The 17,165-nt window shown below is 45.4% G+C and overlaps 1 protein-coding gene across 4 annotated transcripts in view; it reads right to left on the bottom strand.

The window, feature by feature from the left end:
• Positions 1-17,165, bottom strand: part of FRMD4A (FERM domain containing 4A) — a 341,961-nt gene that overhangs the window by 234,782 nt on the left and 90,014 nt on the right. The window contains exon 1 of one of the 4 annotated variants that reach the window (XR_011076057.1): positions 4,051-4,165. The exons of the other annotated variants lie outside the window; for them this stretch is intronic. The gene's annotated coding sequence lies outside the window, so the exon portion shown is untranslated. Of the gene's footprint in view, positions 1-4,050; positions 4,166-17,165 lie in introns of those variants that run through there. 4 annotated transcript variants of the gene reach the window in all.

Consider the following 17,165-nt stretch of genomic DNA (forward strand, 5'->3'; position numbering starts at 1 on the left):
GAATTTCTGCCACAAAGGTTACTGACACATCAGCTGATATCCAAAAATAAATAAGATAAATAAGTAAATAAATAAAAGATAGGAATGAAAGCCATTGGTGAATCTAGACTTATACATTCTGATACTGTGTAGAGTGTGGTTTAAACTAACTTCAAAACCTATTTAACTGTTAGCATGTCTTTCTCACTTTACCTAGTTTAAATGGAAATTCTCCAGAAGCTACACTGTTCCTTTTTTTTAAAAAAGTATTGACATATGCAAAAATTTCTCAGAACAAAGCTTGAGTTTTGAATGTGCCCCATCATATTTTCAGTCATTCAGTGTGTCAGGCTAAATGCAACTCTTATAACTGATAAGTATATGACAAATGAATAAAACTCTTAAGTCTTTTACTTATACACACACACTAGCACTAATAACGTGAGCACGAGTGGTATATTTACTCAGTAAAGTCAGTAATGATCTTCTTTGGAGGCAGTCACACTCAACCCCACATTTAGTAAATACAGAGGTACCCTGACAGGTCCCCTCAATTTCCTGGACCTTTCATCTCATCACTGCCTCTCCCATCACAAATCGATCACACTTTCTCATCAGCTCATAGAGGCTGACTCAAGGACCCCTTTCTTTTACAACTCTGGCATTCTCACTAGTCCACAGAACCTTTTGCCAAGTTCCAGAACACAAGCAAGGATTCATTCTTTTTTTTTGTTTTTTTGGCCGCACTGTGTAGCATGTAGGATCTTAGCTCCCCAACCAGGGATCGAACCCGTGCCCCTGGCAGTGAAGCAGGAAGTCTTAACCACTGGACGGCCGGGGAAGTCCCAAGGACTCATTCTTGGTTTATTCTTTGACCTCAGACTGTAACTGGGCCGTTACAATAAAGCTGAGCACCACCCACATCTGGGAGGCAGATCTCATGGATTATGAAATCAGTGACTCACTGAACCTCAAGGGGTTTCGGTTTCTCCCATGACAAGATCATGTTAATGGCACTTGCCACCTGCTAGGCTGTCAGGGGACTTGGCAACAATGTCTACAAATTACAAAGAGGCCCTATGCCATAAATAACAAGTCTTATTAATAAAATTAGTTCAAGTGCCAGAAAGAATATTACCAACAACAGTGGCAGATCACACTTGGTTAGAAAAAAAGTGGGTGGAGGAATCAAAAAATGGGCAGAAGATCTAAATAGACATTTCTCCAAAGAAGACACACAGATGGCCAACAGGCACATGAAAAGATGCTCAACAACGCTAATTATGAGAGAAATGCAAATCAAAACTACAATGAGGTATCATCTCACACCAGTCAGAATGGCCATCGTCAAAGAGTCTACAAATAACGAATGCTGGAGAGGGTGTGGAGAAAAGGAACCCTCCTATACTGTTGGTGGGAACGTAAACTGGTGCAGCCACTATGGAAAACAGTATGGAGGCTCCTTAAAAAACAAAAACAGAGCTACCATATGACCCAGCAATCCCCCTCCTGGGCATATATCTGGAGAAAAACATGGTTCGAAAGGATACAGGCACCCGTGTTCATTACAGTGTTGTTTACAATAGGCAAGACATGGAAGCAACCTAAATGTCCATTAACAGATGAATGGACAAAGAAGATGTGGTACATATATACAATGGAATATTGCTCAGCTATTAAAAAGAATGAAATAATGCCATTTGCAGCCACATGGATGGACCTGGAGATTACCATACTAAGTGAAGTAAGTCAGACAGAGAAAAACAAATATCATATGATATCACTTATATGCGGAATCTAAAAAAAAAAAAAAAGATACAAATGAACTTATTTACAAAACAGAAACAGACTCACAAACAGAGAAACAAACTTATGGTTACCGAAGGGGAAAGGCAGGGAAGGAATAAATTAGGAGTTTGGGGTTAACAGATACACACTACTACGTATGAAATAGATAATCATCAAGGACCTACTGTATAGCACAGGGAACTATATTCAATATCTTGTAATAACCTATAATGGAAAAGAATCTAAAAAAGAATATATATATGTATATATGTATACACACACATATATGTATTAATCACTTTTCTGTACACTACCATGACTGAAACTAACATGACATTGTAAATCAACTATATTTCAAGAAAAAAAAATTTTTTAAGTGGGTGGAGGGATTTTCTGATCCTCATTTCAACTAACACTATTCCCTTTTAACACAAGAAGAGTTTAATGTTGTTGTTGTTGTTTTTCTAAAAGGTTACTTCTACCCACACAATTTTGCACATCAAGCATCACTTTTTTCCAAGTTATTTGGAGGCAACACTGTATTTACTAGCAGGACAATATAGTGTTGATTTCAAAGCAAGTCCAAATATTGCTTCCAATCAAATAACTGCAGCTATTTAACCTCTGGGACCAAATAGATTCAAGTCTACCTGCTGCGGGACCCCCCCCATTCCTGGTGTACCTTAAATAAACCCAGATTTCATTCACAGCAGAAGGAACCCCTCAGCCAACAGAAGAGGCTCATCCTCTGACCCTCTAGGTTGCAAGAGATGAACACGCTGAGAATCAAAATCAGATTTCTGCTGATCCGAAGGTTTAGTCTTCCCACCATGTCCAAGTCAGACTCCAAAAGGGGGCCAAACGCTAGGAATGAACTTGAAGCAATTTAAAAACCAGAAACAAAACAATGAAATGTGTCCTCCCATCCGCCCCCCCACCCCCCCATCAACCTCCCACTTTGTTGCACATTGGAAAAATGGCACACAGAGCTAAGTTCTACTAGTGTAAGGAACAGATTTTGCATCCAACTCCTGAGACAGTTCCCCCAGGGTCAGCGGTGGCTTCCCTGGATGAAGTCATAAGTTTGCCCCTGGCTCTTGGACTGGTGCTTTCCCCGAACATCACAGTCATGCTTTGAGAAAAGGACCAGACTTATAGTGCCGAGGTGTTAGGGGTATGTGAGAAGCTGTTCAAAACCCACTCAGGTAAATGCAGATCAAATCAGCCTGACCAGGTGTCTAAATACAGCTGGGGCTACTCCAACACCGAATAAGCCATCCCCACCGAAGAGCTCGGATTTAGAAGTGTGCTTGGCTTAGGTGTTCTGAGAATCCTTTTCACCAGATGCTGTGAGGATTCAAACTGAGAGAAGCCAGAACAGCGGTAACAACCTCTGCTGGGATGTTCCATTCATAGGGGAGAAAGCCTCCTCCATCCACGGGGAGGTCAGGGGATCGCCTTTCCCAGCAAGCAGAGCTTCCGGGGGGACTGGCATTGCTGCACCGTTCAGAATGAGCGTGTCTATTAAGAAGCCTCCGCCAGACCTATTATTAGAACAGTCATCCCTTGGAAATATCGCAGAATTTGCTTGAATCTACCGAGCAGTTACTCTCCTAACGAGGTACTGGAGAAAGGCACCGAGTTCCTGACTACACACGGGCAGCCCACACGGCTCTCCAAGTACAGGACCGGTTCATCTTTTCTAAATGCAATAGGCGCCCACGTTTGGGCAGTTGCCTGCAATACAGAAGCACTGCGTTTGGGGGGTTCGTCCTGAAGGGGGTTCCCTCCTCTCCTCCTCCTCCTCCTCCCGCTGTCTCCCTGCATTAAACTTGCTGCAGCCATTTGGAGTGTGAAAGAGCAGTCCATTTTAGCAGTCCCAGGCAACCGGCGATCTGCAGCCTGCCTCCTGAACCCACCCAAAGAACAGGACTGCCCTGTCACTTCCAGAAAAACGGTTAGAAAAAAAAAAAAAAAAGAGAAATCACGCCCAGGTCTGCCCGCAGCAAGGTCCTTTCCTTTCTCCCCGGGTAAACCCAGCCAGTGTGAGGTCGAGATGCCAAAGAAAGTGGGTGCGGGGAGAGCGGGTAGCAGGAGGGAGTAGAGTCTGTGCCGCACGTGGGGTGTGCACTGGAACAATGTCACATCTGCGGCATTAAATGCTCTACGTCCTCCGTAAAGCAGAAGTGTCATGTCCCTCTCACCGGCCCAGAAATGGACCCAGAAATGCTGCAGAATCCACCGCCTGCCCGCAGTCGCGGCTGGGAAACAAAGACACATTACCTTTTATTCGTGGCGCTTCCCGGGGAGCCGAGGAACTTCAGGTTTGCAGCGGCGGATCCGCCGAAACGGGCGTCCCATGCGCCCCGGGTGCGCAGGCCCGGGGCCTAGCCGGCGGCATCCGCGCCCAGCGCCTCCGCCCCCGCCTCCGCCGCGCGGCGCCCGCAGCCGCCCCGCCGGTCCCCGCGCGCCCCCGCCGCCGCCGCCGCCGCCGCCCCGCCGCCCCGCCGCCCCGCCACCCCCGCGGGTCTCCAGTCAGCCCATCGCCCGCTCGCGCCGCTCACGCCGAGCCTGGCCGCGCGCCAGGGCGCACCGCCGCCGGCCCGCCCCTCGCCCGCGCGCCGAGCACCGTGCCGCCGCGCCCGGCCCTCCGCATCGCGGTCGGCCCAGCGCGGCGCCCCCGGGCACGGCAAGCGCGCTCGGGGCGGCCGGCGGCCGGGGGCTAGGCCGGCTCCGGCGAGTCCCGCGCGGCCGAGCGCGCCGCCGCCTCCCGCGCGCGCCGCGGGGCACCCCCGAGAGCCGCCCGCACGCGGACAACAATGAACGCGCCGGCCCGGCCCGGCCCCTGCGCTGCCCGCGAGCCCCCGGTTCCCGCTCCGCCGCACACGCGATCGGGACCAAGTTAGGTCCCGAATCAGCCGCCGAGCCGCAGAGGCTGCGCGGAGCCAGAGGCGTGCGCGAGAGGAGCGGGGATTCCGAGCCCGAGGACCGCCCGCGCACCCGGCGCCGTCCCCGACAAACCCACCGAAACCCGCCGCGGGAGGCCCCCTCCCACCCTGGGAGCCGGAGGAAGAGGCTACCTTGGCTGAACTTGGCGGAAGGTGCAGCTCTTATCCCTCGATCTAGTCCAGTTTTCTTGCATTAATCTCCCCTCAACTCTTTGGAAATGGAAGTTCCTGTGAGATAACCCAGTCGTGGGGCTATTGTCAGGATTCGCAACAATTACTGCGGAGGGGAGACTCCCATTTCCAGAGCCTGGGGGAGGAAGACGGCCTGACACGTTCTCTTTCCAAAAAAGAGAAACACACTGGGAGACTATCCCGAGAACAGTAACTCAATTCACATTGTATGTCTAAATGTTTATTACTTCAGGAGCTCAATTTGCCTTAGACACTTTTTTCCCCCCTTTTTTCATGAATTGTCAAAACACGGTTGATGAAATAAAGGGAGAAGGAGGCGGGAGCACCCGCTTAGCGAACGAAGGTGGAAAAGCCAGCTTGTCTCAGAGGTAAAATCTTTCCCTAGAACTCACTCGTCACTTGAATTCCCAATATCCATCCACTCGTCCATCCACCCATCCACCCATCCACCCATCCTTCAAGGGAGGGACTGTTTCCCCTTTCACGTAGTTTGAAGGAGACCCAGGTATACTGATACCATTATTTCCAGGACACGGGCAGGAGTGAAAACTTACAAACTTTATAATAAAAAGAAATCTCACACATCCTGTCTTCCAACTGATCTTTCCAGACACACAGCTTGTGTGTCCTCTGATGATCTCTGGTGAACATTTTTGACAGTTCAAGAAGGCCTCACAATCCACAGAAGGGAAACATCTAACTTTTCCTCCAAGTCAGTGTTGGAGGAAAAGGTGAACGCCTGTGAGAAGGACTACCCATCTTATTTCAGGCGGTGGTGATCACATGCTCCTGGCTGGGGGACTTGATTATCTGAATCTGAGGAATGGGAAGCTGAATGGGAGGTTTCTGTATTTTTGAAGTCCTTGAGGATTGTTCTCATGCCAAGCCCGGTTCTTTCATGTTGCAATTGAAGCCCATCTCCTCGTGTTCTGAGGCCTTTAGAGGGAATATTATTGCTTTGGAAGCAGATTATTTCCAGCGCTGCTTTGTTTTGACTGCAACACCCAACAGGTGGGGATCGAGGAAATGTTCAAACCTTTCTCTTCCGATAGTTTGCATCCTTAGAAGAGTCTTTGGATTCCACCTACATCCACCTCCTGCCTTTCCACCTTGGCCGCTGGAATTCTCAATTTGTCCTGAATCAAGCTGACCCACTGGTAAAGCCCCTTTCCAGGTTCCCTGTCTCACTAAACAGCATCCTTCCTCTCCCCACAGGGACAGAGAGATCTTTCATCTCCTTCCTTTTACTCATTCCTCAGTCAAATTATCACCAGGCCTATCCTAATAGATCTGGAAAGTTCCTTGGGAGCAGCCCCTTGTCTGACTTGTTCCAACAGTGCCTGGTGCCCATTGCTTAATCTTTGTTGCATGAGTAGGCCCTGCCCCTAGCCTCGGTCAGTGTACATCACCTTTCACCGCCATGTCTCTAGCAACCTCTTGACTGGACCCCAGTCTTGTCTCTCAAATGCATTCACCACACCACCTGGAGTCACTCTCCCGAAACTCACATCTGATCATAGGATTTCTTTGCTTGAACCCATTCAAGGTTTCCCTGGCTCTTAGGAATAAAGTCCTCGCTTCTTTAGATGGCTGGGATGTCCCGAGCATAAGGCCCTCCTTATCCTCCAAGGTCCAGCCTTGTCTGCGGCCACCAGACCCATCGCTCTCTCTTCCCTTCAGCTCCATAACCCTATTCCAGGTCCCCTGTGTTCCTGGTTCTCACTGGTCCCCTTGTCCCCCAGCAGCCCATGACTGTAGAAGCCACTCCAATCATGTCACATCTCTGCTTACAACTATCCGGGCTTCTCACTGCTCCTGAAGCATCCCCCATCGTCATCACGTGTTATTCTCCGAGTCCCTCTCTATGATTTGCCACCGGGCCACTTTTCTGCCCGTGAATGACTTTCCTTTTCTTGGCTTTTGCATGTCTTGTTTCTCCTGCCTGGAATGCTCACCGCCCGCCCCCGTCCCGCCCCACCCACTCTTTGTATAGCTGGCTCCTTGCCATCCTTCAGGTTTCTGCTCAAACCCTGCCTCCTAGATAAGCTTCCCTGATCAGCACGTGGGAAGTGACCTCCCCAGCTGCTCTTTGTATCATTAGCCTGTTTATTTCCTTCTTAACCATGATTGGTATTCACAGCTGCGTGTGAAAGGCACAGACTGATGTCAGACTTCCAGAGCCTGGCTCTTGCCTCAGCCACCTGCTAACTGTACAACCTTGGGCAAGTATCTTAACCTCTCTGTGCCTCAGTTTTCTCACCTATGAAATGGGGACCATAATACTACCTACCTCATAGCGTTGTTATAAGGATTAAATGAATCAATATATGTGAAAAACTTAGAACAGGACCTGGCAATATAAGCGTATACATGTGAGGGCCTTTATGTGTTTTATTCTCACTCTGTCCCCATGGCCTGGGCTAGTCCCTGACACAGGCTCTCTTTACCCCCTAAGCCTTTTGTGTTTGGAGCCCAAACTGAGAATGGATACAAATTTAGGGAAGAAAAACTACATCTGAAGAATTTAAGTACTGAGAGAAATAGGCCATGGTAAAACTTGATGAATGAGATAAAAATTCAAACTTAAATCATCTGGAAGTTAATGAAAATATGAAGGAAATATATTCTCTGTTTCACCAACAGTGATCCTTGGAGTTCATGGATGACAAGCTTTGCCAGTCAGAATTTTGTAATGGTCTGTTTTCCGAAGAGAGGCCAATTCTACCACTGACAATTCAGGCAGTTTCTTGCCAAGACATAAAGAATCAAAGGATCTTTGCAAAGTGTTGGACCATGGGCCAGCCCTAACATGTAGTTGTGATGAAAGAATAGAGCATGTTTCCATTTTCAGCTCGAGTGTGATGCTTTTTGAAGAATCTAACTGAAAAAAGAAACATGGAAGGCTGGTTTCTGGACATATGCCTTTGTGTTTTGCTTTTACTGCTGGAGAAGATTCAGAAAGAAGGAGAAATACTTTTCCTTTGGTTCTTCCAGAGGGCAAGCAGGACTTTGAGACCTGATTACCAGGGGTTCTCACAAAGAGTTAGGGAGCTTTGTATTGAAAGGAGCTAAAGTCTCCAAGAGAGGAGAGGTGCTCTGAAGCTTGAAAATGGGGAATGGAGAAAAGCATGGAGAAAGGCAGTAGCACCCCCGGAGGAAGGAAAGGGGTGCCACCTGCAATTGGAGAGACCCGTACTCCATGTCTACAGAGTGCCTCAAGAGGGCGCTGGTCACCTGCTGGGGCAGCCTGAGGATAATGGAGGAAGGTACCAAATGCTAAGAGGTGTGTCTTAGGCACAGCAAAGGATCTTGGGGTTCTGCCAGGAGGGATGGAGTCTTTGGCTTTAAAATGGACCTCAAGTTCTTGGGTACGTGAACATCTCAGTGGCATCTATGCTGGATCAATGACAAGAGACCCTTTTTCTGTCATGAGGTATTGATAGAATGTGAGTTGGTGGAGAGGAAAGAATGAGTGAATTCCTGCCACCTAGGTGAGTGAGAACATAGATCGAACTGGGTTTAGAGGAGTAAACTAATGTGATTTTTTTACACCCAAAGTTGCAGAGCAAAAATTAGACCCACTTCACTAATAGAAAGTATCTGTTTCTTAACTCTGGGGTCTGCAGTCACAGCTTTCCTAACAAGCTCGGGGCAGTACGTGGAGCCGTTAGGAGAAGATGCCTCAGCCTGGATCTTAGCCAGAGTACCACTGCTGCTGGAGAAGGATGATCCCCACTCATTCCTTTGTGTATCTGCCCAGCTAAGGACAGATACCAGCGTGGGCTGGATCTGAGTCTGGGCTGCACAATCCTTTGCTAAGAACCAGTAACATGGGACAGCCCTGGAATCCTGCTCTGAAGGCACAGTGTGACCTTGAACAAGTCTCTTAATTTTTTGGTGCCCGTTTCTTCACCTTTAAAACTGGCCTGAGAATCATCTCCCTCTCTCTCTAGCCTTATGAAGACCATGGATTCAACACATATTAAATATTTTCAAAACCACACAACTGATGACAGTTGATAACTAACATTATTACGAGTACATATTCTGTGCCAGGCACAGTGCTAAGAACTTTCCAAAACATTCATTGATCATCACAAAATTCCTGTGAGGTGGAAGTTATTTTTTCTCTCTCTTCTATGGATGAGGAACCTGGGGTCTAAAAAGGTGAAGTAACAAGCTGAGGGGACTCTGTTTATCAGATTTGAACCCAGAGTCATCCTTTTGTGACCCTGAGCTCTTATCTTGCAAGCTTGACTACCTCATACTAATACAAATGAAATATATTGGCAATCACGGTGAGCATGGCCACGCACTTACTTTATATACACTATTAATTACGGATTGAGCCACAGTTGGAGTTGGGTAGCATCTAGGAGGTGATAGTATGTTGTGTTGTTACATTAGTTTCTAAGCTGCACCAAACAGACATTGATTTACATTCCGTTCAGATGTTTCCGGAAAATAATACTGGCATCTTTTCCTTCTACTTTCACCAGATTTTGAGGATAGAGCAAGACTCCTCTGGGGCAGGTTAAAGTCCTTCACTGGTTTTAAGTGAACCCTATTACATTTTTATACCCAATCCTTTTCTCTCCTCACTCCCAGGTCAATTAAAGGCCAATTCTGAGCCACTTCAATCAAAAAGAAAGAATTCCATCTCCTCTCCTGGCCAGACAGCAAGCACTTAAGACCGCGGTCCCTGGGGTATATGAAGAAACCATCTAATAACTGTGTTTTAGTTCGTTATTTTTTTAAATAGCAATGTCATTTTTTTAATAGCTATGTTTTATAATCTTGTTATGTTCTCATTACATGAGATTGTTGCTTATTATTTTTTCCTCGTTGGGGATCCTGATTTAGACTGTCTCAACTCAGGGCAGTAAAAACCCAGGGCAAGTAACTGTGAAACACAGACAAGAATCAATCAAAACATCACAAGCTAATTAATGTCATTTGGAGCCCCTGGGAGCAGCTGTATTATAGTGAGTACCATACTATAAAATCGGTGTACATTAGAAGTACACTCAAGGACATAGGTTAACTCTCTCACCAAACCCTTTCTGTTTATTTGCTCTGAAATATATATTAACCGTAGTTAAGACTCACTTGGCACTTACCAGGTGCCAGATACTGCTTATGTGCTTTATATACAATAACTCATTTAATCTTCTCAACAGCCCTGGGAGGTCGGTGCTATTATTAGCCCCATTTGGAAGGAAGGGAATAAGTCAGGGAGAGGGTTTATAACCCACCTCAGGTCCTACAGATGAAAAGTAGGCAACGGCCAGTTATCAAACTTGGGTGGTCTGAGTTCCGAGTTGAGATTATTAACCCTCACTCATCTCACCGTCCATTGGTCAAGTATTTGGAGGCACTGCATCCCTTATTACCTAACACAGTGCCTATCAGCTGGGACTCAATAATCGTTATTTATTTGTGGGCCCATCACCTCGTTACGAAAGGGAGTTAAGACAGAAATATTTGTGAAATTGAATAGAAAAAATTTTTCAGCAAGCATTCCTTTTTCGGTTGGAACTTATAATAGAGAGAAGGCTTCTGTGCAGGTGACATCAATTACTCAATCTCTCAAGCAAGCAATAAGAATGTATTGGAACCATGAGCCAGTTTAGGAGGAAGGCCTCCAGGAGTTAAGAGAACAGAGGCACCTGTGCCCCAGGGAGAAAAGGCAAGTCAGTTTCCTGGAGTTGAGATGGGGCTGAAAACTATCATCGAGTGATGACTTGTGATGTGATGATATTTCTCCTGCCACCAAATAAAGATCAGACCCACCCCAAATTACAATGGCAAAGAATTTGCTATAATTCACGTTATAAATAAGGTGGGTTCAGTGAAGCAAGTTTCTAAGGTTCTGACTCAAATAGGCAGTTGGTTAGGCTGTTTGCTGAGATACAAATTGGATACGCAAGATTAGAACTCAGAAAGAGATATCTGGGTGGAAAAGAGAAAAGGTTGGCGGCGCCTGTACATAGACGGCACTTAAACCTATGGAAATTGACGAGGTTGTCCAGGAAAGATACTGTCGGGGGGAAAAGAGGGCTCAGGACCTAGCTCTCAGGCAGACTTAAGCCAGCATCGGAATCACCTGGAAGGCTTGTCAAAACAGATCGCTGGGTCTCACCTCCCCCAGGCCCCCCAGAGTTTCTGATTCATAAGTCTGGGCTGCGGTGCAAGGATCTGCATTTCTAGTAAGTTCCTGGGATGCTGACGCTGCCGGTCTCCGAGCATCTCTCCTCTGCCAGAGCGGTCTTCACTCTGCTCCTGGCACCCTGGCCTCCCTGCTGTTGTCCAGACTCATCAGACTCTCTCTAGCCCAGGACCTTTGCACCTTCCTCTGCCTGGAATGCACCTCCCCAGATATCAGCCCATTCAAGCCCAAACCTTTTTCAGGTCCCTGCACAAATATCACCTGCTTAGAGAGATCCTTTCTGACCATCTTTTTTTTTTCTTTCCAGTAGCAAGAAATGGAAGCAAGTTTTATTTCTTTTTCATAGCTGTCACTCAATTCTTCAAATGCCAAACTCACTGTGATCTATGACCATCTTTCTTAAAAAAGCAACTCCTCCCTCTCGCCCTCCTGCTTCTGCCCCTCACCCTCATCCCTTCCCTGGTTTATTTTTCTCGGTTTCCCTTATCACCTTCTAACAGACTATACAACTTATTTGTTTGTATGTTTTGTTCATTATCTGTCTCTCCCAGGAGAGCAGGGATTTACCTCTGTTTTCTTTTTGGCTGACTCTCTTGAGCCTAGAATAGTCCCTGGCACACATTAGACGTTCAATGAGTATTCATTGAAGGATGAATTAAATGAAGGAATAAACATTCTTGCCTGTAGAATTGTGGTTTTAAGAATTTAATTCTGATGGAAACCCTTCATAACTGGTTGCCTCCATATCAAAAATGAATATGACCATGTTGTTCCATTCTGAAAAAAAAAAAGAAAAATCTCCTCTTCTACCCAGGATAAAGCCAAAGATCCTTGGATATTCTCCAGTAGGCACTGGTTGGGGCTGAGACATGGCAGGGAACAGACTCTGACGTGGTCCCCGTCCCCCTGTTGCCTACAACCTGGTTAAAACCCTCCCCTGCTCTGAAATAGCCCATGCATCTCTCTACCCATTTGTAGCACTTTATTGTAACCATTTCTGCATTTGTCTATATGCCTCACTCAGGATTTCCTCCAAGGCAGGAATCATGGTGGTGCTTTGTTTTTGTTTTTATTTTATTCGAAGTCCTCAAAGTTTGTTCATCTGTACACAGTATATTTAATGTTGCTTTATCACTTTCTCTCGGCCAAGCATTACGATCATTACCCAATAGATTTTTAGAGTGAAATCCATTCAGCTAATAAAAAACAGGAGAAGCGTCTGTGATGGTAGGAAACAGCATTTGACCGGTGTTTATATGCAATTCCGTGTAATTGTTTTAATAAAGGCGGCCTAAATTATAGTCAATCTGAAGCTATAAATGAGCTCTGTCGCTCAGAACTGAGCCGGGGCGAGTGGTGCGGTGTGTGCGCCGCCAGTGGTGTGGAACCTTCTGCAGTGCGTTCTGCAGATTTCTCAAAGCGTTTGTGGAGGCCTGATAAAAACACTTAATAATCCCGCAGCTGTAATGGATGTTTTTCCATCTCTCCTCTCAGTCTCTACCTAGTAAACTCTAAATTGTTTTGGTGTTGGCTTTCAGAAACATAAGGTTCTTTCTTGGCTTATATTCTTTCATATTCATATTTTACATTCTTCTCTAGTGGGGTCTTGGGAAGATCTTCACAGGTCTTTTCTTGGATTTCACCCTCTTTTTCACTGTCTCAAAAGTGCAAACTGAAGCAAATAAACACTGGTCTGAATAGCTGATCCTAAGCAGAGGTGAGGATGCTTGAGGACAGTTTTGGTCTTGAGTTCTCAGTAGAAGAGGGGATACAGCGGAGAGAAAGGAAAGTATCTTTAGAATCTTCAGAGGATGCCTTCTGTGCTATTTGCAAAGAAAATTCCCTTGGAAATGGGTTATAACGTAAACTGGGATAGGATGATGATGATGATGGTAATAACGATGGCTAGTATTTATTGAGTGGCACCAGGTACATTATGTGAATCATCTTTAATTCCCGCAGAAACGCTGCAAGTAGGTATTATTCATTTCCATTGTATAGATCCAGAAATTGAGGCTCAGAAACATTAAGGAACTTGCCAAAAGTCCATACCCAGAAAGAGGCAGATTTGAATCCGAGTCTGTATTCAACTGCTCCAAAACTCGAGGACTGTATTTGTGACTAATTGTATAACAGGTTATTTTAGTTTCTGTTCTGTGGCAAGTGTAAAGCATTCCAGCAAAGGGTTTTAATGTAGATTTTTTTTTTTTTTTTAAGCCTCCAAAATGCGAGGCTTAATTTTGAGCAAAACCAGAAGTTGGTCAACTAAGGGCTCACAGCGAGAAGTCTCGGGATTGCTTTCTGGTGGAGTGGATGGATGGCGAGGGAGCTCCCGGAAGGAATGGAAAGCGGGAAACACCAAAGATGATATTCATCTAGGTGACGGGTTTGCCGATCACTGCCCCGAGCTGCCTCTGGTCATCAAAATCATCCCCACCCAAGCAGAGCTCTGCAGGCATCAGGAGGTGGTCCCCACCGGCAAGTCCAGTGACAGCACGTAGCGGACTCGGCGCTGCCCCGAGCTGGCTAACCCCGGCATAACCCCTGGTGTGTACTTTTGCCAACAGTGATTTGGCAGATGCTCTCTGCTCTCTGCTTTCACCGTACTCTTAGGGGTTGGCATCTCTGATTCTGCTCCTCGTTCCTGTACAGCTTTGAACAGGTCAACCTAATTCTTCAGGCAGGACCTTCCTTATCTGTCTACACGGCAGGCTGAAACCAGTATTAGGATCCACTTTCCTGCCCCAAGACGCCGAGAGACATAGCAAAGTGGTTAGGAGTGCAGGCTATGGCACTGGACTTCCTGGGTTTGAACCACAGTTCAACCACTTACTAGCTGTTGTACTAGTCATACTAGCAATCTTGGGCTAATGGGTTCTACACTTCTTTCAGCCTCAGTTTCCTGAGGGTTGCTATGAGGATTGCATTGCAAAACGGATAGTTTGTGGCACAGAACACACACGCTGAATAAAACATATGCTATTAATATTCTTATTTGCATTGACCTGTGTCAACTAAGGGCATGAAATCTGGCAGCTTTTGTCCATATACAATACCCCCTTGCCTGCTGTGTTAGATGTTGATATTTGGTTTAAGCCCTGTACCTAAGTGTTGTGAGCTTTAATGAGATGCCAGGTGATGTAAGTCCTGTAAATAAATCATAGGAAATACCCTGATCCTAAAGAATAGTGTCCTGAATTCCATCCCTTTCTTCTGAGTGTCCTGCATGCCCTGTCCTTGTAGGGAGTGTTCACCCTGCTCATCTGTGATTAACTTAAGAGGGGATTCAGGTCCATTTAGGACACCTACAACTTCATTCAGCCACTGAGGGCACATTGGAGAGAACTAGAAAATGAGCCTGACTTTTTAAGGTCTGTTCAATCTCCAGTTCAATGGGAAAAGCAAGGTGGATCGCAGATTAGACAAAACTAAATGCCCTGACCCTTCGTTCCTCGGACACTTAACAAGTGCCTGTGCAGCTGTGTCCGTAGGCATTGTTCATAGAAGCGCTCTGAGGCTTGAAGGCTTGTGTAAGCACCTCTGCTGCACAGATGCGGAAATGGGCAATAAGGAGTTCGTGGCCTGCCCAAGGGCTCCCTGTGAATTTGTGGGACGTTCAGAATTAAAACAGGTAGCCTTTCCTGAGCACTGCTCACCAATACTGTCCCCTCCCAGTATGTATGCAGGGTAGTTACAAGACCAGATATGTCCACACTCCTAAGTTCCTTCCCACTGTAGTGAGTCCCTCATAATACAAAAGCACCTAAAATTCTTTTCTTGTTAAATTTTGATGGCCTTCTTTAGAAAGTATTTTAAAAAATGAAACATAGGCATTCAGAGAAGTACAGAAAATAGACTCCTGAATACCATTAAGACTGAACATTTTGCCTTATTTGCTCTAGACTTAATTTTTTTAATTGAGATATAATTGACATATAACATTGTGTGTGTTTACAGAATACAAGGTGCTGATGTGATACATTTATACTTTACAATTTGGCCCCTGCTGTAACACTGCTATCACATCACATAATTATTTCTTTTTTGTGGTGAGAATAAATAAGATCTAGTCTCTCAGCAACTTTGAAGTTTAGAGTACAGTGTTGTTGGCTGTAATCACTATGCCGTGCATTAGCTCTCCAGGACTAATTCATATTCTAGTTGTAAGTTTGTACCCTTAAAAAAAATCTCCCCAATCCTCCCATCCCCCAGTCCCTGGTAACCACTATTCTACTCTCTGTTTCTACTCCTAGGAGTGCAGCTTTTTTAGATTCCACGTATAAGGGATATTATATAGTATTTGTCTTTCTCTGTCTGACTTAATCTCACTGAACATAATGTCCTCAAGGTCCATCCATGATCTTGCAAATAGTAGACTGTTCTTATTGAAAGAGAGAAACAGAGACAGAGAGACAAGAGACAGAAAGGGGGGGAGAGAGACAGAGAGAGAGAGAGAGAGAGCGAGCTCTCATCCTTTCTCCTTCCTTCCCCAAAGGCTGAGACTCTTCTAAAGTTTCTGTATATCATTCCCATATTCCCATGTTTGTTTTATCCTTTGACTACATACAAACATAGCCATAAGCATATACTATTATATATGCATACAGATAGGTACTGTAAGTATATACTATTATGTGTGCTTTTAAACCTTACACAAATGCACCAGAACAGGTCTATCTTTTCGCAATTTATTTTTCATTCAACAGAATGTTTTTGAGACTTGTCCATGTTGACACATTTAGACTTAGTCCACCCATTTGAATCCACTGTGCAAATAGCCCACAGGCCATTTATCTTTCTCCTACTGAGGGATTAGTGACTTCTAAGTTTTCACAAATACAGTTGGCCAGGGCCTTTGCTCTTACTCTTTCCCCTGCCTGCCATGCTTACTTCTCAGTTATTCCTTCTTTCAAGAACATTCTTATAATGTCTGCTTAATTTGCTTCCTTATTCCTTCAGGTTTTTACTCAGTTGTCACTGGGATGGCCAGATAAAATATAGGATGTTCAGGGCTTCCCTGGTGGCGCAGTGGTTGAGAATCTGCCTGCCAATGCAGGGGACATGGGTTCGAGCCCTGGTCTGGGAAGATCCCACATGCCGCGGAGCAACTAGGCCCGTGAGCCACAGTTGCTGAGCCTGCGTGTCTGGAGCCTGTGCTCCGCAACAAGAGAGGCCGCGATAATGAGAGGCCCGCGCACCGCGATGAAGAGTGGCCCCCGCTCGCAGCAACTAGAGAAAGCCCTCGCACAGAAACGAAGACCCAACACAGCCAAAAATAAATAAATTTTAAAAATATATATAGGATGTTCAGTTAAATCTGAATTTCAGATAAACGATGAATAAATGTGTAGTATAAGCATGTCCCAAATACTGTATGGGATAGGCTTATACTTAGAAAATTCACTGATGATCTGAAATTCAAATTTAGGTGGGTGTCTTGTATTTTTATTTGCTAAACTAGCAACCCCAATTGTCATGTGCTCAATGAGGCCATTCCTGTCATCCTCTTCAAGTTTTTAACCCCTTCCCAACACTTCCAATTCTTTTTCTCTGTTTTATTTCCCCTCATAACACTTATCACGAATTTACCTGCCATATATTTTCCTAATTTATTTTGCTTATTTTCCGTCATCCTTCCTAAGCTCTTTGAAGGCAAGATTTTTGTTTGTTTTGTCCCCTGCTATATCCATAATACCTGAAATAGTATGTGAGGCATAGTATGTGTTCAATAAATATTTGCTGAATGAATGAATGGAATAATACAAAGACTATCTTTGTGTATGTCTCCTGAGTATATGTCTGTGAATTTCTGTAAGATAAACACTTGGAAATGGAATTGTTTTTTGTAGGATGTCTATCTTCACTAGCTATTTCTCATTGCTATTCAAAGTGGTTGAACTAATTTCCGTTCCCATCAGTGATGTATAAAATTCCCCATTTCCCCACATTCACACTATCTTCTCTTCCTTCCTTCCTTCTTTCTTTCCCTCCCTCCCTCTCTCCTCTTTCCATCCTTCTTCCTTCCTTCCCTCCTCCCTCCCTCTCTCCCTTTCTCTTTCCTTCCTTCCTCTTTCCTTCCTTCCTTTCTT

This window comes from Eschrichtius robustus, chromosome 1 (assembly GCF_028021215.1).
Source record: "Eschrichtius robustus isolate mEscRob2 chromosome 1, mEscRob2.pri, whole genome shotgun sequence".
Lineage (NCBI taxonomy): Eukaryota > Metazoa > Chordata > Mammalia > Artiodactyla > Eschrichtiidae > Eschrichtius > Eschrichtius robustus.